This window comes from Macaca mulatta, chromosome 1 (genome assembly GCF_049350105.2).
Source record: "Macaca mulatta isolate MMU2019108-1 chromosome 1, T2T-MMU8v2.0, whole genome shotgun sequence".
In the NCBI taxonomy this organism is placed as follows: domain Eukaryota; kingdom Metazoa; phylum Chordata; class Mammalia; order Primates; family Cercopithecidae; genus Macaca; species Macaca mulatta.
This window is the reverse complement of record NC_133406.1, coordinates 14,227,278-14,239,844: the sequence shown is the minus strand read 5'-3', so window position 1 is coordinate 14,239,844 and position 12,567 is coordinate 14,227,278.

Sequence of the window (12,567 nt, the reverse complement as noted above, 5' to 3'; positions counted from 1 at the left end):
CAACCTCCTGGTGTATCACAGACAATACCTCCTGCAGGAAACCTTGCTTAATGTCTCCATTCTCTCTCTCTCTCTCTCTCTCTATCCTTTGAATTCCATGGTTCTTAGCTAGTATCTCCCTGATGACACCTTGTATTTTCTATCCACATTATTTCCACATCTGTCTTAATGCCCACGTAGCTCTGTACCCCGCCCGAGGGCAGGACTACATCCTGCATGTGATAGGTGCTCAATCAATATTTGTGGGATTTCATTAAATCCTGTTGAAAATCTTACCAAGTAAAATAATGAGGACCTGTAGTTATATTTGCTGGATTTAAAAGAGTCCTGTAATAGTGTATTGTTTACTTTAAAAAGCAGATTATAAAATAGAATATATAGGACAACTCTGATTATGTGACTATAGATGCATCTTGTTCCAATCAGAGTCCTGGCTAAAAGCAGAATTTATCAAATAGGGTCCATAGGAAGAAGCTTTAGTGAAGGCACCTCTTCAAGAGCTGTGTGCAGAGCGAAGTGAATAGACAGGATGGTGACACCCAGGCTAGCAAGGCGGGGCCCTCAGGACCCCATGCCCACGAAGAACAAAGCAGGTGGAGAGAGTTTCTGGGCCTCGCTAGGACTGGAACCATGCAGGGTAGGGGGCAGTGGTGGGAACTGAAGCCAGGAAGGACAAGCGGCCACAGAGATGAGCACGGACAGAGAGATGAGTGCGGACGCAGGGAGCGGCTGTCTCAGGATTTCTCCCTCTGCCCACGGGCTTGACTCCTGCAGGTGCCTCCCATTGGCTGAACTCACAGGAAGCCAGGGAGGAAAGGAACCTGGGTTATTCCCCGAGGGGGTCAGCCTCCCAGGAACAGCAGAAGGCAAAGGATGGGTCTGTGGCGAGGGGCAATGGAGACTTACACAGAACACACTCAGGAGAACCAGGAGGGCATTCTCCAGAGGTGCATGGAGACGTGATTAGTAGGGAGAGTCCGCTTTTTCCTTATCTTTTTCCTTTTACTTTGTTTTTAGAACAAGCATATATTGTTTCTATAATCAAGAGGAAAAATGGGTTTTCCATTCAACACTCTGATCTAGAAATCCACGCAGGGAAAAAAATAAAAAGGCACATTTAATAGTGATCTCTCTGTACTTTTTAAATGTCCTTCAAACATTTTCATCTCTACTTTGTAAAATTAAAGACACACCTAACTATTCATGTATTCATCCAGTCTCTGACTAATTTGTTCAACAAATATTTTTCAGCACATTCTATGCTGGATCCTGGAGATAAGCCTGTTAACAAGGCAGATGTAGGGCCAGGTGTGGTGGCTCACGCCTATAATCCCAGCATTTACGGCCACCAAGGTGGGCAGATCACCTGAGGCAAGGAGTTCAAGACCAGCATGGGCAACTTAGCAAGACCCAGTCTTTTCAAAAAATAAAAAAAAGTTAGCCAGGTTTCAGCTACTCAAGAGACTCAGGTGGGAGGATCAATTGAGCCTGGGAAGTCAGGGCTGCAGTGAGCTGTGATCGCACCACTGCACTCCAGCCTGGGCAACAAAGCAAAACACTGTCTCAAAAAAAAAAAAAACAAAAAACAAAAAAAGCAGGCATAGTCCTGGATCCACAAAGCCCAAAATCTGGCAGAGAAAATGGGCATGGGCATGTGATCGTAAACCACAAGGCAGAGAGGAAGGGTCCCAAGTGACAGGTGAGAGGTGGTGTGAAGCAGGCATCGTGCCCCACTACGCACCTAGATTGGCCTCTTGACTCGCCCAAAGAAGGGACGTGGGAGGCTGCTTCCCAGAATCACACAAGGCAATATCATTCTTTTTCCATGAAAGACTGGAGTCGTAAAATAAGTCAGCACCTTCATTCCTCTTGGGCTACCCTTCCAAACTCAGACTAGGTCTATGCAACATGAAATGGATTTAGATTTTTTAAAAACCATTTTAAAAATTAACAAACTAAGTGAGTATTTCATAAACACGATACCACACTGTGAACCTTACTGAGTGAGTGGCTGCTTCCAAGTCCCTCCAGAGAGATGCCCATCCCCATTTCTACTGTCCGCTTGCTCTGCACAAGCCCTGGACGCAGCCTCAGCTTTCCTCTTTAGTAGCAGCGCTTGTATTCTCATATTTGTGAATCCTTTTGAAACCCCCAAAATATGGCAGACTCTCATGTGATAGTGGTTGTATGTTTAATATTTCTTGATTAAGAAAATACATGACAAAAGTCTATAATGAATTTAGCTATGCTTTTGAATAAACATGCATTTTATTAATTATAGCCATCTACATAGATTCAACAAATAACTGCTCACATGGATGGGAGGTGCTATTTATTCAGTCTACACAGGCAATGCTTGCAGGGCACATGCATTCTCAGGCCTCTTGTAATAACTCTGGCTACCCCTCTACCCCAGGGATCTAAGGCTCCCAGGTCAGAAACTTGAGAATGAGTGATTTACCACCACAGGTTAAGCCAGCCCCACTCCAGTCACTCAGACCCAGCGCTTCAGAACTTTCCCCAAGGTGGAAGAGGAACCTGCAAATCCAATCGAGACAGATTTCAAAAATTGCAACCCATCAGAGTTGTGGGGAAATACGGGGAAAGGCTGGGTTCAAGCCTCAGATCTGCTCCACACTGTGCAACTGCTTTCTCAAAGCTTTAGTTTCTGTTTCCACAAAATATATCAATATCACCATCATCTCTATCCAGGGAGCCCATTTAAAAATCAGGTGCAGCTGCTTGGTGAGTGATGGGATTAAGGGTGATTGCTGTTTTTCTTCTTTAATTCTATTAATTTTCCATGTTTCCTACTATTATTACATGCTGCTTTTATACTCCGAAAATGTGCACTTTATTTCAATGCTTTGTAAACTACAAAGTGCATTACACGTGACCATGTCCTCATCTGTGTGATGAGGATGGAAATAGCTCTGAACTCGGGCTGCTGTAGGAATTTGTAAGTTGTCATATTCTTACTGAACACCTACTGTTGAGTTAAGATGAAGTGAATTAATACATGGAAAGCACGTAACATAGTACCTGGCCACACAGAAAACGTTGTAATTGTATTCATCTGTTTGTTGTTGGATCATTACTGCTACTGATACAGGAGGTGCACAGAGAGATTGCTCAAGGACCACGCCTATTCTCTGAACTTTGTTTTGACAGCTCCCATGGGCCCACTGGGGACAGTTCAGTCTACCTCTCCTGACCACAGGAAAAGTAGATCAAGGTCAGGCTCCTAACACCACCGTCATCAGGATGTTGACTGGTTAGGGGCTACAAAGCAGCACTGCTCTGGGGCAGCATCTTTAGAACTGAACAACTATTTTCAGAGACAGGGTGCTCTTTTAGTTCTGCTGGTCTCTACCCAAACAAAGCTTGCCATATGGACCTGCTAAGAGTGGACACAGCTCTTGATGTGAAATCATGGTCAAGCAGTTTTCCCTTTGCATGCAAAGGGGAATGAACTAACATTTACTGGTTGTCTTAGTCCATTTGGGCTGAGATAACAAAATACCATAGACTGTATCTTATAAAGAACAGACATTTGTTTTTCACAGCTCTGGAAGCTTCTAGCTTATAAATAACAGATCTTTCCCACAGTTCTGGAGGCCGGAAGTCTGAGATAAGGGTGCCAGCATGGTCGGGTTCTGGAGCAGCCTCTTCCAGACAGCCTGCTTCCTGCTACATCCTCACATGGTAGAAGGCAAGAGCTCTGACCGCTTTAGCCCCTTACTTGTGAGGGCACTAATCACCTCCATGAGGGCTCCACCCTCATGACCTCATCACCTCCCAAAGGCTTCACTTCCTAATACCAACCATCACATCAGGGTTAGCTTTCAACATGGGAATTTCAGAGAAGAGACACAGACATTCAGACTACAGCACCTGGGAATATTCTAGCATTCTGATAATACTCCAGCCATTGTGCAAAGTGAGTTTTCATACTTTATCTCATTTTGGCTAACAACAACAAATAAGACTGGCATGATCATGTCCCAGTTTTCAGATGAAGAAACTGAGGCTCAAGTAAATGTAAGAAATTTACCTAATGTCAAACAGCTAATAAGAGGTCAAGCTGGGATTCTCACCTCAGTCTAGTTGACTCAGACTTCTACAAGGCTCTCTTCCTAATTTCTACCTACTCAGAAACTTCTAGAAGCAATTTGCAATGCTGATCCTAATTCGCAAAGCCTCTTTCAATCTTCCAAGTGTAGAGTCCACAAAGCCAGAAGCCTTTGGCCCTTTTTCTCATTTACTCTTCAGGTTTCTCTTCTTCTTCTTCTTCTTTTTTTTTTTTTTAAATAATACAGATAGGGTCTTGCTATGTTGCCCAGCCTAGTCTCAGACTCCTGGGCTCAAGGGATCCTCCCACCTCAGCCTCTCAAAACACTGGGATTACATGTGTGAGCCACCAAACCAGGTCTTTTTTTTTTTTTTTTTTTTGACAAGGTCTTGCTTTGTCTGCCAGGCTGGAGCACAGTGACATGAAAACAGCTCACTGCAGCCTCAAACCCCCGGGCTCAAGCAATCCTCCCACTTCAGCCTCCCAAGTAGCTGGGACTAAAGGCACATGCCACCATACCTGGCTTATGTTTGTACTTGTTATAGAGACGGGGTTGCACCATGTTGCCCAGGTTGGTCTCGAATGTCTGAGCTCACACGATCCACCTGCCTCAACCCCCCACAGTGCTGGAATTACAGGTGTGAGCCACCGCGCCTGTCTATTTTCAGCTTTTTTATCCCACAAATGGTAAAGAAAAATGGCCAACGATGGCTTGAGGTTCATCTGGGTGCTCGGAGATCCTTGGTCAGAGTAGGACATTCTTTAATCAAAGTTTGATGTGTATGGGATTGGGGTACCATTGAATTCTCTGTAGTTAAAAGGGACCTGATTCCGACAGCAGGTTGAAGGAAGGATAGGTGTGGAAGAAAGGTCTTTTCAGATTGACCTCATCATTCACTTCAAATAAATGGAAGCCAATAGTGAGCTGTAAAATAAATAAATAAATAAATAAGGATAAATGGTAGGAATTGAACCTATCATTAAGTATTTATAAATCAAGAATTAAAGCCCATCCTCACTATCTTCTACCCATTTTCTCCTAACTAGGATTGTCTTAGGTCTACTAAGGTCAACTATAATTCTCAAGCCAGTAAGCTCTCAAAATCAGGTGCTAGAAAAATAATAAACTCTTTTATCATCAGAGATTAGAAACCCCCTAACTAGACCAAACCACAGAACATTAGCCCAGTAAATTTAGAGATGATCTTTTAGAGATGATGACAGCGGGGCCCCAGGGTGGCCAAGTGGCTTCAGGTGGTTTGCCTGGAGTCTTATTGTAGGACTACTTTAGAGATGCTAGTGCCTGGACTGACTTAAGGTAAGCAAACACAATATCCTGACGACCATGAATCCAAAAGTCACTTGACACTTAACTGCTGGGCACACCAATAATCTGATTCAGGGAGAATGAAAATAGCCAATCACCTCTTGGTAGAGCCTGGCATTTCCTTTGGAAAAAGACTCTACAATGATAAAGACCAACAGAAGCAGGCTTGGAAGCCATGATCAAGAAGCAGGGAGATGGCTGGCAATTCCACTGCATCTCCAGCCTCCCTGAAGAGGGCAGCCAGGCTGAACTGTCCCACAGACCAGAACAATCCCAGACTGCACTGCCCATTTCTCTTTTCATCTCTGAGCCAGCAAGACACATTACTACCGTGCTTTGTGCAATTGGTCAGTTTGGAGATGTTGTAAGAGATCAAGTGAATTGTGAGACCGCAGAGGTTTTGGTGCTTTCTGAAGGATATCCCAGAACATATTTGGGCTACCTGAGTTCTTAACTCCAAAAGGTTGAAAGTACCTGAGTTCAATATCGTTGTTGAATAGCACACATGGAAATAATAGAAGTAACTGTCTCTCATCTACAACCATGCATAGGAGCTCAAATAACCCAGTACCGTTTAGTGACAGTCAAATTTTTCTCACCTGAAAATGAAGTTGCAATCATTTATACAGAAGCTGCGGCTTTCAAATTATATTCAAATTATATTTTATCTTTTTGATATCTTTTTTATCTTATATTTTAAGATATTTTATCTTTTTAAATATATTTTGATCTAGAGAAACACAGAAGTTGTTTCCTGGTACACAAAGGCTGATGTGGAAAGCAGCTGATCACACGCATTCTGGGTGGCAGTGAGTCCTCCGCTCCAGAGGAAAAACTGGCTTCCTGGAAAATGCACCACGTTGGAGAATGTGGTTCGATCCCAGCTATATTCCTGGCAAGACTTAGATCTACTCAAACAGATTTAACACCCTCGCCCGAGTCCAGAGTCCACCAACTCATCAGGAAATGGACAGATGTTCGTTTGGAGCATCAACATAGGGAAAGTGCTGTCTTCTCTTTCTATCACTCCATTTGGTTCTCTGCATTAGTCAAGTGAGTAAATGCCCAGCCTGACCCAGTCACTTCCTCTGCAGTACAAGGAGGGCAGCAATTCTTTGTCAACAACATCTGTGGCTCTCTGAGGTCTGGATGGACAGTGCCTTGCTTTGTTGTATATGTAAATGCATGTTCCCATTACTTTATATTAGGACACAATACTAACCCACCACCACCACCCCCTGCAGTGCTTGGTAGCGCTAAACGAGTTGGCCTGAGATTTCACATAGGGCAAAAGAGGAAATCAAGAGCATCTTAAGGGAAAGTCCACCGAGCATAAAATAAAAGTGCCTTCAGAGCCCCAGATGGCAATACTTCAAGGTGTGGCCAAGAAACGAGAGGATTCATTTGGGTAGACGGCCAGAGTAACAGCACTTGTGAGTATGTTGATACATGATGGAAATGTTGCTAAATATCACTCAGTAATATAGCCCTTGCCTCCATCCACCAAAATAATAAACATCAGCATCTCCTCATACTGAACACAGAGCCACCAAGATCTCCAAATTCCTACTATAACTGCCAAGGATACTGAATATGCGTCCAAGTACTTCAGTGAATCCATCTTGAATAATCTGTCCTCTGATGTCAAAGCCAAAAAGAAAACCTGTTCCCAGACCTAGCAGGAGTTTTAGAAACTAGGTAACTACTCACCAAGGAGACATTGAGTATATTTGCCTGCCTGTGAAATAATTGTGATAGAAAGGAATCAATTACGGACCCATCTGCAGTTCATTAATATGATCTGTTGAAAAGGAAGCCAAATTCACCAAGTCAACCCAAAAGTCTAAAAATAGGACTAATGTGAGCCTGGCTCAGTGCATGTCAGCAATAAAAAGATCCCTGCATCTGCTGGTATAGCAGCCCCTGGGCCCTTCCTCACTCTTTACTACTTATCCTCAGTGGTAATTGGGAATGGAGGCATTTATTTTCTTTCCAGAAAAAAAAGAAAAACACTCCATGAAGATTACTGTGGCCAAAAATACCATCCTGTGCTGGTAAAGGAGAAAGAACAGAGATTGCTCTCTCATAGCACAAATCCTGTGTGTTTTAAAGATTTCTAAAGGGTCTCTTCTTAAATGGTTCAAAGGGATACATCTTCCTTGAAGGTAGTAGGGTGGCAATTCCCAAAGTATGATATGGGCAAGGATTTTAAGAGGCGCATAGATGAATACATTCTTGGTAATAGCTGTACTTATGGTAATGTGTATTATGCATTAGGAAAATCATAGCTAGCATACCCAACCTGTGACTCCAAGTTGCTTAGAATTAGGATAGATCTAAAATATGTTATGTTTATAAGTGCAATTGTGCAAGTGTATAAGTACTAAATAAAAGTGATAAAAGTGGCATGCAAAGATGCAAAATGAAATCAGAAGATGGCACATGAATTGCTAAAAGTTGGGAGATACTACTCTTAGGGATGAAGCCAGATGGGTTCCCATGACTTGGGCCAGTGATGTGGTATACAGAATCATTTTTACAGCCCCGGAACTTTACTGACAGTCTGGGACCTCAGCAAAGTGGCAAGATCTACCTGGCTTCTTACCACATTAAGAAGTCTTAACCCAAATGGGCTGGTCCAATGGTAGTGGGTGATCAGAACTTATTAACATTAGTGTCAGTAAAGTTGGTATTCAACCCCCCACCCAGCCACTGCTGCATTTCACTGGGAAAAAGAAGAAGAGGAAGAAGAAGAAGAAGAAGAAGAAGAAGAAGAAGAAGAAGAAGAAGAAGAAGAAGAAGAAGAAGAAGGAGAAGGAGAAGGAGAAGGAGAAGGAGAAGGAGAAGGAGAAGGAGAAGGAGAAGGAGAAGGAGAAGGAGAAGGAGAAGGAGAAGGAGAAGGAGAAGGAGAAGGAGAAGGAGAGGAGGAGGAGGAGAAGGAAGAGAAGGAGAAGGAGGAGGAAGTGGGGAGGAGGAGGGGGGGAGGGAGGAGAAGAAGAAGAAGGAGGAAGAAGGAAGAGAAGACTTAACCACAATAAACTGTGCAACAGAAGGAGATTCCTTTTATAATCAACAGGCTCAGGGCCCATATTTTTGAAGTTGAACCAAGTGCCCTAGTGCCCTGGAGGGCAACAAGTATAATATATTTTTGCTGTTTTGAATGAGTTTGAGGCTACAGGCACAGAGAAGGGGTTCCTGTGGGCTTTTAACCCTTTATTCCATCCCACGACCTCATCCCTGATAAAACAAGCAGGGGCTTTTGAATCAGGCTTGTCCACTGTCTGGACAGTGAGGGGCAAGAAGCACATGGACTCTGGATGCACCCATATGGGCCTGCGATTTTCGGGGTACCTTGTGGGAGAGTGAGCCATCTGCTCACATGGAGGAAAGATGCCTTTCTACTCACCACAAAAGCTCTCACCTCTAGTTTAATAAACTGTAGCTCATTCCCATGATGGGATGCTGTGTGGTTATTAAAAAGTATGAGTTAGACCAAACATGGAAATAGGGAAAAAGAAAAAAGGAGTTGCAGCATAACATTTTAGCGTGATTTGCTTTTGTGCAAAATGAAAGCATTTACATATGCTTGTATGTAAGCATAGAGTATTTCTGGAAAGATTTATCAAAACTGTTCATGATCATTACTTATCCAAGTAGGGCTCATTGGGGAGGAGGACCCGAGGGTAGACAGGCAGCTTTTAAGCTCCAGTTTATAGCTGTCTGTGCCTTTGTAATTTTTGCAGTGACCTCTATTGCTTTCATAACAAAAGCCTTTTTGAATGATAGCAAACAATGGAGCAATATTTAAAAGCTTATGTCAATGCCCCAGGAATATTTAGTCCATGAAACATATGTTGGAGTGAGATGCTCATTTGCATTTACATAATAATCACAATAGATAATATATATTACATAGTAATCATGAAATATACTTAGATTTACATAATAATCATCATACAGAATGCATATTGCTTAATAGTCATTATAAAACCTATGTAGGCAGAAGCACAGGCATGGATCTGGAGCACTTAAAGGAGCTGGAGGAGGGGATGCGACTAGATCCCCCTTGCTGTGACAAAGAGAGCCCCTCTTGCTGGCAGTAATCACAGCCATGAGGTGACTGTCCACCATGGTGGCTCTAGATTAGTTACATCACCTCCATTAGCTCTGATCCTCACAATAACTCTCAGAGGTGCTGGTGAGAGCTTCTACTTTCTCTGTTTTACAGATGAGGAAACTGAGACTTTGGAAGTTTACCCATTATCAAGGCAGAGAAGCTAACTGTTCAGCAACACTCATGTGACTCTTTCCATAGTGTAGAAATTGTGGGATTACACATTCTGGTCCCCTACCTCAGGGGTCCCCAAACCCCGAGCCACAGACTGGTACCAGTCCTTGGCTTGTTAGGAACCAGACCGCACAGCAGGAGGTGAGCAGCAGGCGAGCAAGTGAAGCTTCATCCGTATTTACAGCTGCTCCCTATTGCTCGCATTACTACCTAAGCTCTGCCTCCTGTCAGATCAGCAGCAGCATTAGATTCTCATAAGAGCGTGAACCCCATTGTGAACTGCGCGTGGGAGGGATCCAGGTTGCTCCTTATGAGAATCTAATGCCTGATGATCTGTCACTGTCTCCCATCACCCCCAGATGGGACCATCTAGTTGTGGGAAAACAAGCTCAGGGCTCCCACTAATTCTACATTATGGTGAGTTGTGAAACTATTTCATTGTATATTATAATGCAATAATAATAGAAATAAAGTGCACAATAAATATAATAAATAAAATGTGCTTGAATCATCCTGAAACCATCCCCCTCACTACCCCAGTCCACAGAAAAATTGTCTGCCATGAAACGGGTGCCCAAAAAGTTTGGGGGCCACTGCCTTACCTCAGCAACACATGACTAGAAGTGATATGTGTCACTTTGGGGTAAGGTGGTAAGACGTGCCCTCTCTGTCACCTGCCTCCACGCAGAAATCTCCAGGGCCTTAGGAGATGGCAGAGTGACATGCTAGAAGGAGTCTGGATCCCTGAATCACCACCTGGAGGGAAGGCACCCACTGACTTGAATGAAACATAAGCATCAGTGGAAAGGCTCTGAAATTTGAGGGTTTATTTGCTACTGCTACTAGTGTTACCCTAAGTCATGCAACAACTAAAAGGCAGTGCCAGAAGACCATTAGGTTTCAAAGGATACAGAGGAGCATCAAGATACCAGGGCCATTAGGCTTTAAAGCCCGTGCCCACATTATCATAGCTAAATATCTCCCAAACCATACTATAAGTCTACTGTTTACCTATGGTCTTACCCAGTCACCAGCCCAGAGTGGGACTCTGGACTGAAGCCAAGTGAGAAACAAGTGGCATCAATGCACCTAGCATGCCCCCAGCTATGCAACACCTCCCCAGCCACCCTTCTCTGCACAGGAGCTGAAGGTGAGCATGGCTCCCCGGACAGACTATCATGGCCAGCAGTTTATCTGCAGTGTCAGCAGGAATCTCTATCCCAGGGAAGGCTCTGAGGGCTCCAGCTTCACCTCCAATCCTCCTCCGTCACCAAACTCAGCACTGGCTCTGCCTGGAGTCATATTTACATAACCAAACATGAACCCCACCGCACTTCCAACCCATCCACCTCCCTGAGGCCATTGGTGGTGTTCGTGGCATCCTTCTTGCCTGCCACAGTGGCTGAGCTGAGCTGGGCCACTTCCCACAATGACTCAAGTCCTTGGCCCTTATCTAGTCACACTGCCGAACAGGGAATGTGATGAGCTCCCTGAGAATCCAGAGGGGGCTGTCTAGTCCCAAAGGGGCTGGAGACTCTGGATAGGAATTGGGGCTATAAAAATACTCTACATTTTAGAGGATATTTTATCTCCTATAAAGCTCACAATGTTTCATAGATTTGACCCTGTCACAGTGATTGGCAAAACTGGATCTGATTAAAAAAAAAAAATTTTGAGCTACACCAATACACTGTGATTCCTCTTTGTGACTCTTTGAGTGTAAGGCAAGGAGAAATATTGGTTCTGCCATTCACCAGGTATAGGCTCCGAAAGAGCAGAAGTGAGGTCTGTGTGTGTTTACCGCTGCATCATTAGATCTCAGCAGACTGCCTGGAACAGGGCGAGTGCTCGGAAATATTTGTTGTCCAACAGTCAGGGGCCCTCTTCACGAGCCAAGGAGAACTGGAAAGCCATAATTTCGGAGGAACATTAAATTTTGCTTCAAACATAGGTATAGTCTTTGGCTAATTTGTCCAGACATGGTCCCTGCAAGTTCAAAAGGGATGTGACAAGTAACCCTACAAATAAGGGAAAAGATGCAAAGGTAGAGGAGTCAAGTATTCCCAGATGACATCTGGGGCCACAAGGAGAGGAAGCATGAATCTCCGAACTGTTCATTAACCCCTGCACTCCCAGACCACACAATTTTCCAACACCCTCCCAGGAGAGGAGAGCGTGCTGGTGACAGACATCACATCGCGTGAGGCGTCACAAGAGTTAGTAAGAACCGGGTCACTGCCCACTGCCTGACTTCTATGAAGAGAGCATAGCTGGCCAGTGGTCAAAAAACAGAAGTGGGGCCCCAACCCCAGAGACAAATGAGGAACTCCCCAGTCAAAGCCAATCGCAGTCTACTGGGGGACGAAAACAATGTACTTATGTGGTAAGACTATAAAGAGGTGCTTTTCTGATATTTTCCAAAACCTAAGCTTTTTTTTTTTTTTAATTCTACACAAGGAAGTGTTACACAGAGGCCCTGTTACAGCTGTTGCTTCACAAAAGTTGCATCAGTTTTCAGTGGCAATATTAGCATTTAACTGTACTAGAGACCAATAGACACACACATCCTGAGAAATCAAGTAATTCATTTCCTCTTTCAATTCTAAGTATTTCATTGATGCATCCTTAAGTCTCTATGAAATGTGTTAATTTCCAGGGAAGAAAGGTAATCAGTAATGCTATTTTAAAATAAAACAACTAATTAAATTTTTTTAAAAGAAAGAAGACAGAAGTAGAATCATTGGGACTATTTCTTGATTAAGTAGCCTAAGTACATTCATCAGTGGTGTCGTTTTCTGGTTTCCAACAACATAATTTTGTTTGTTGATTATTTTATCCAAGGATATTGCTATACTAAATATCCTGCCAACAGATGTTCCC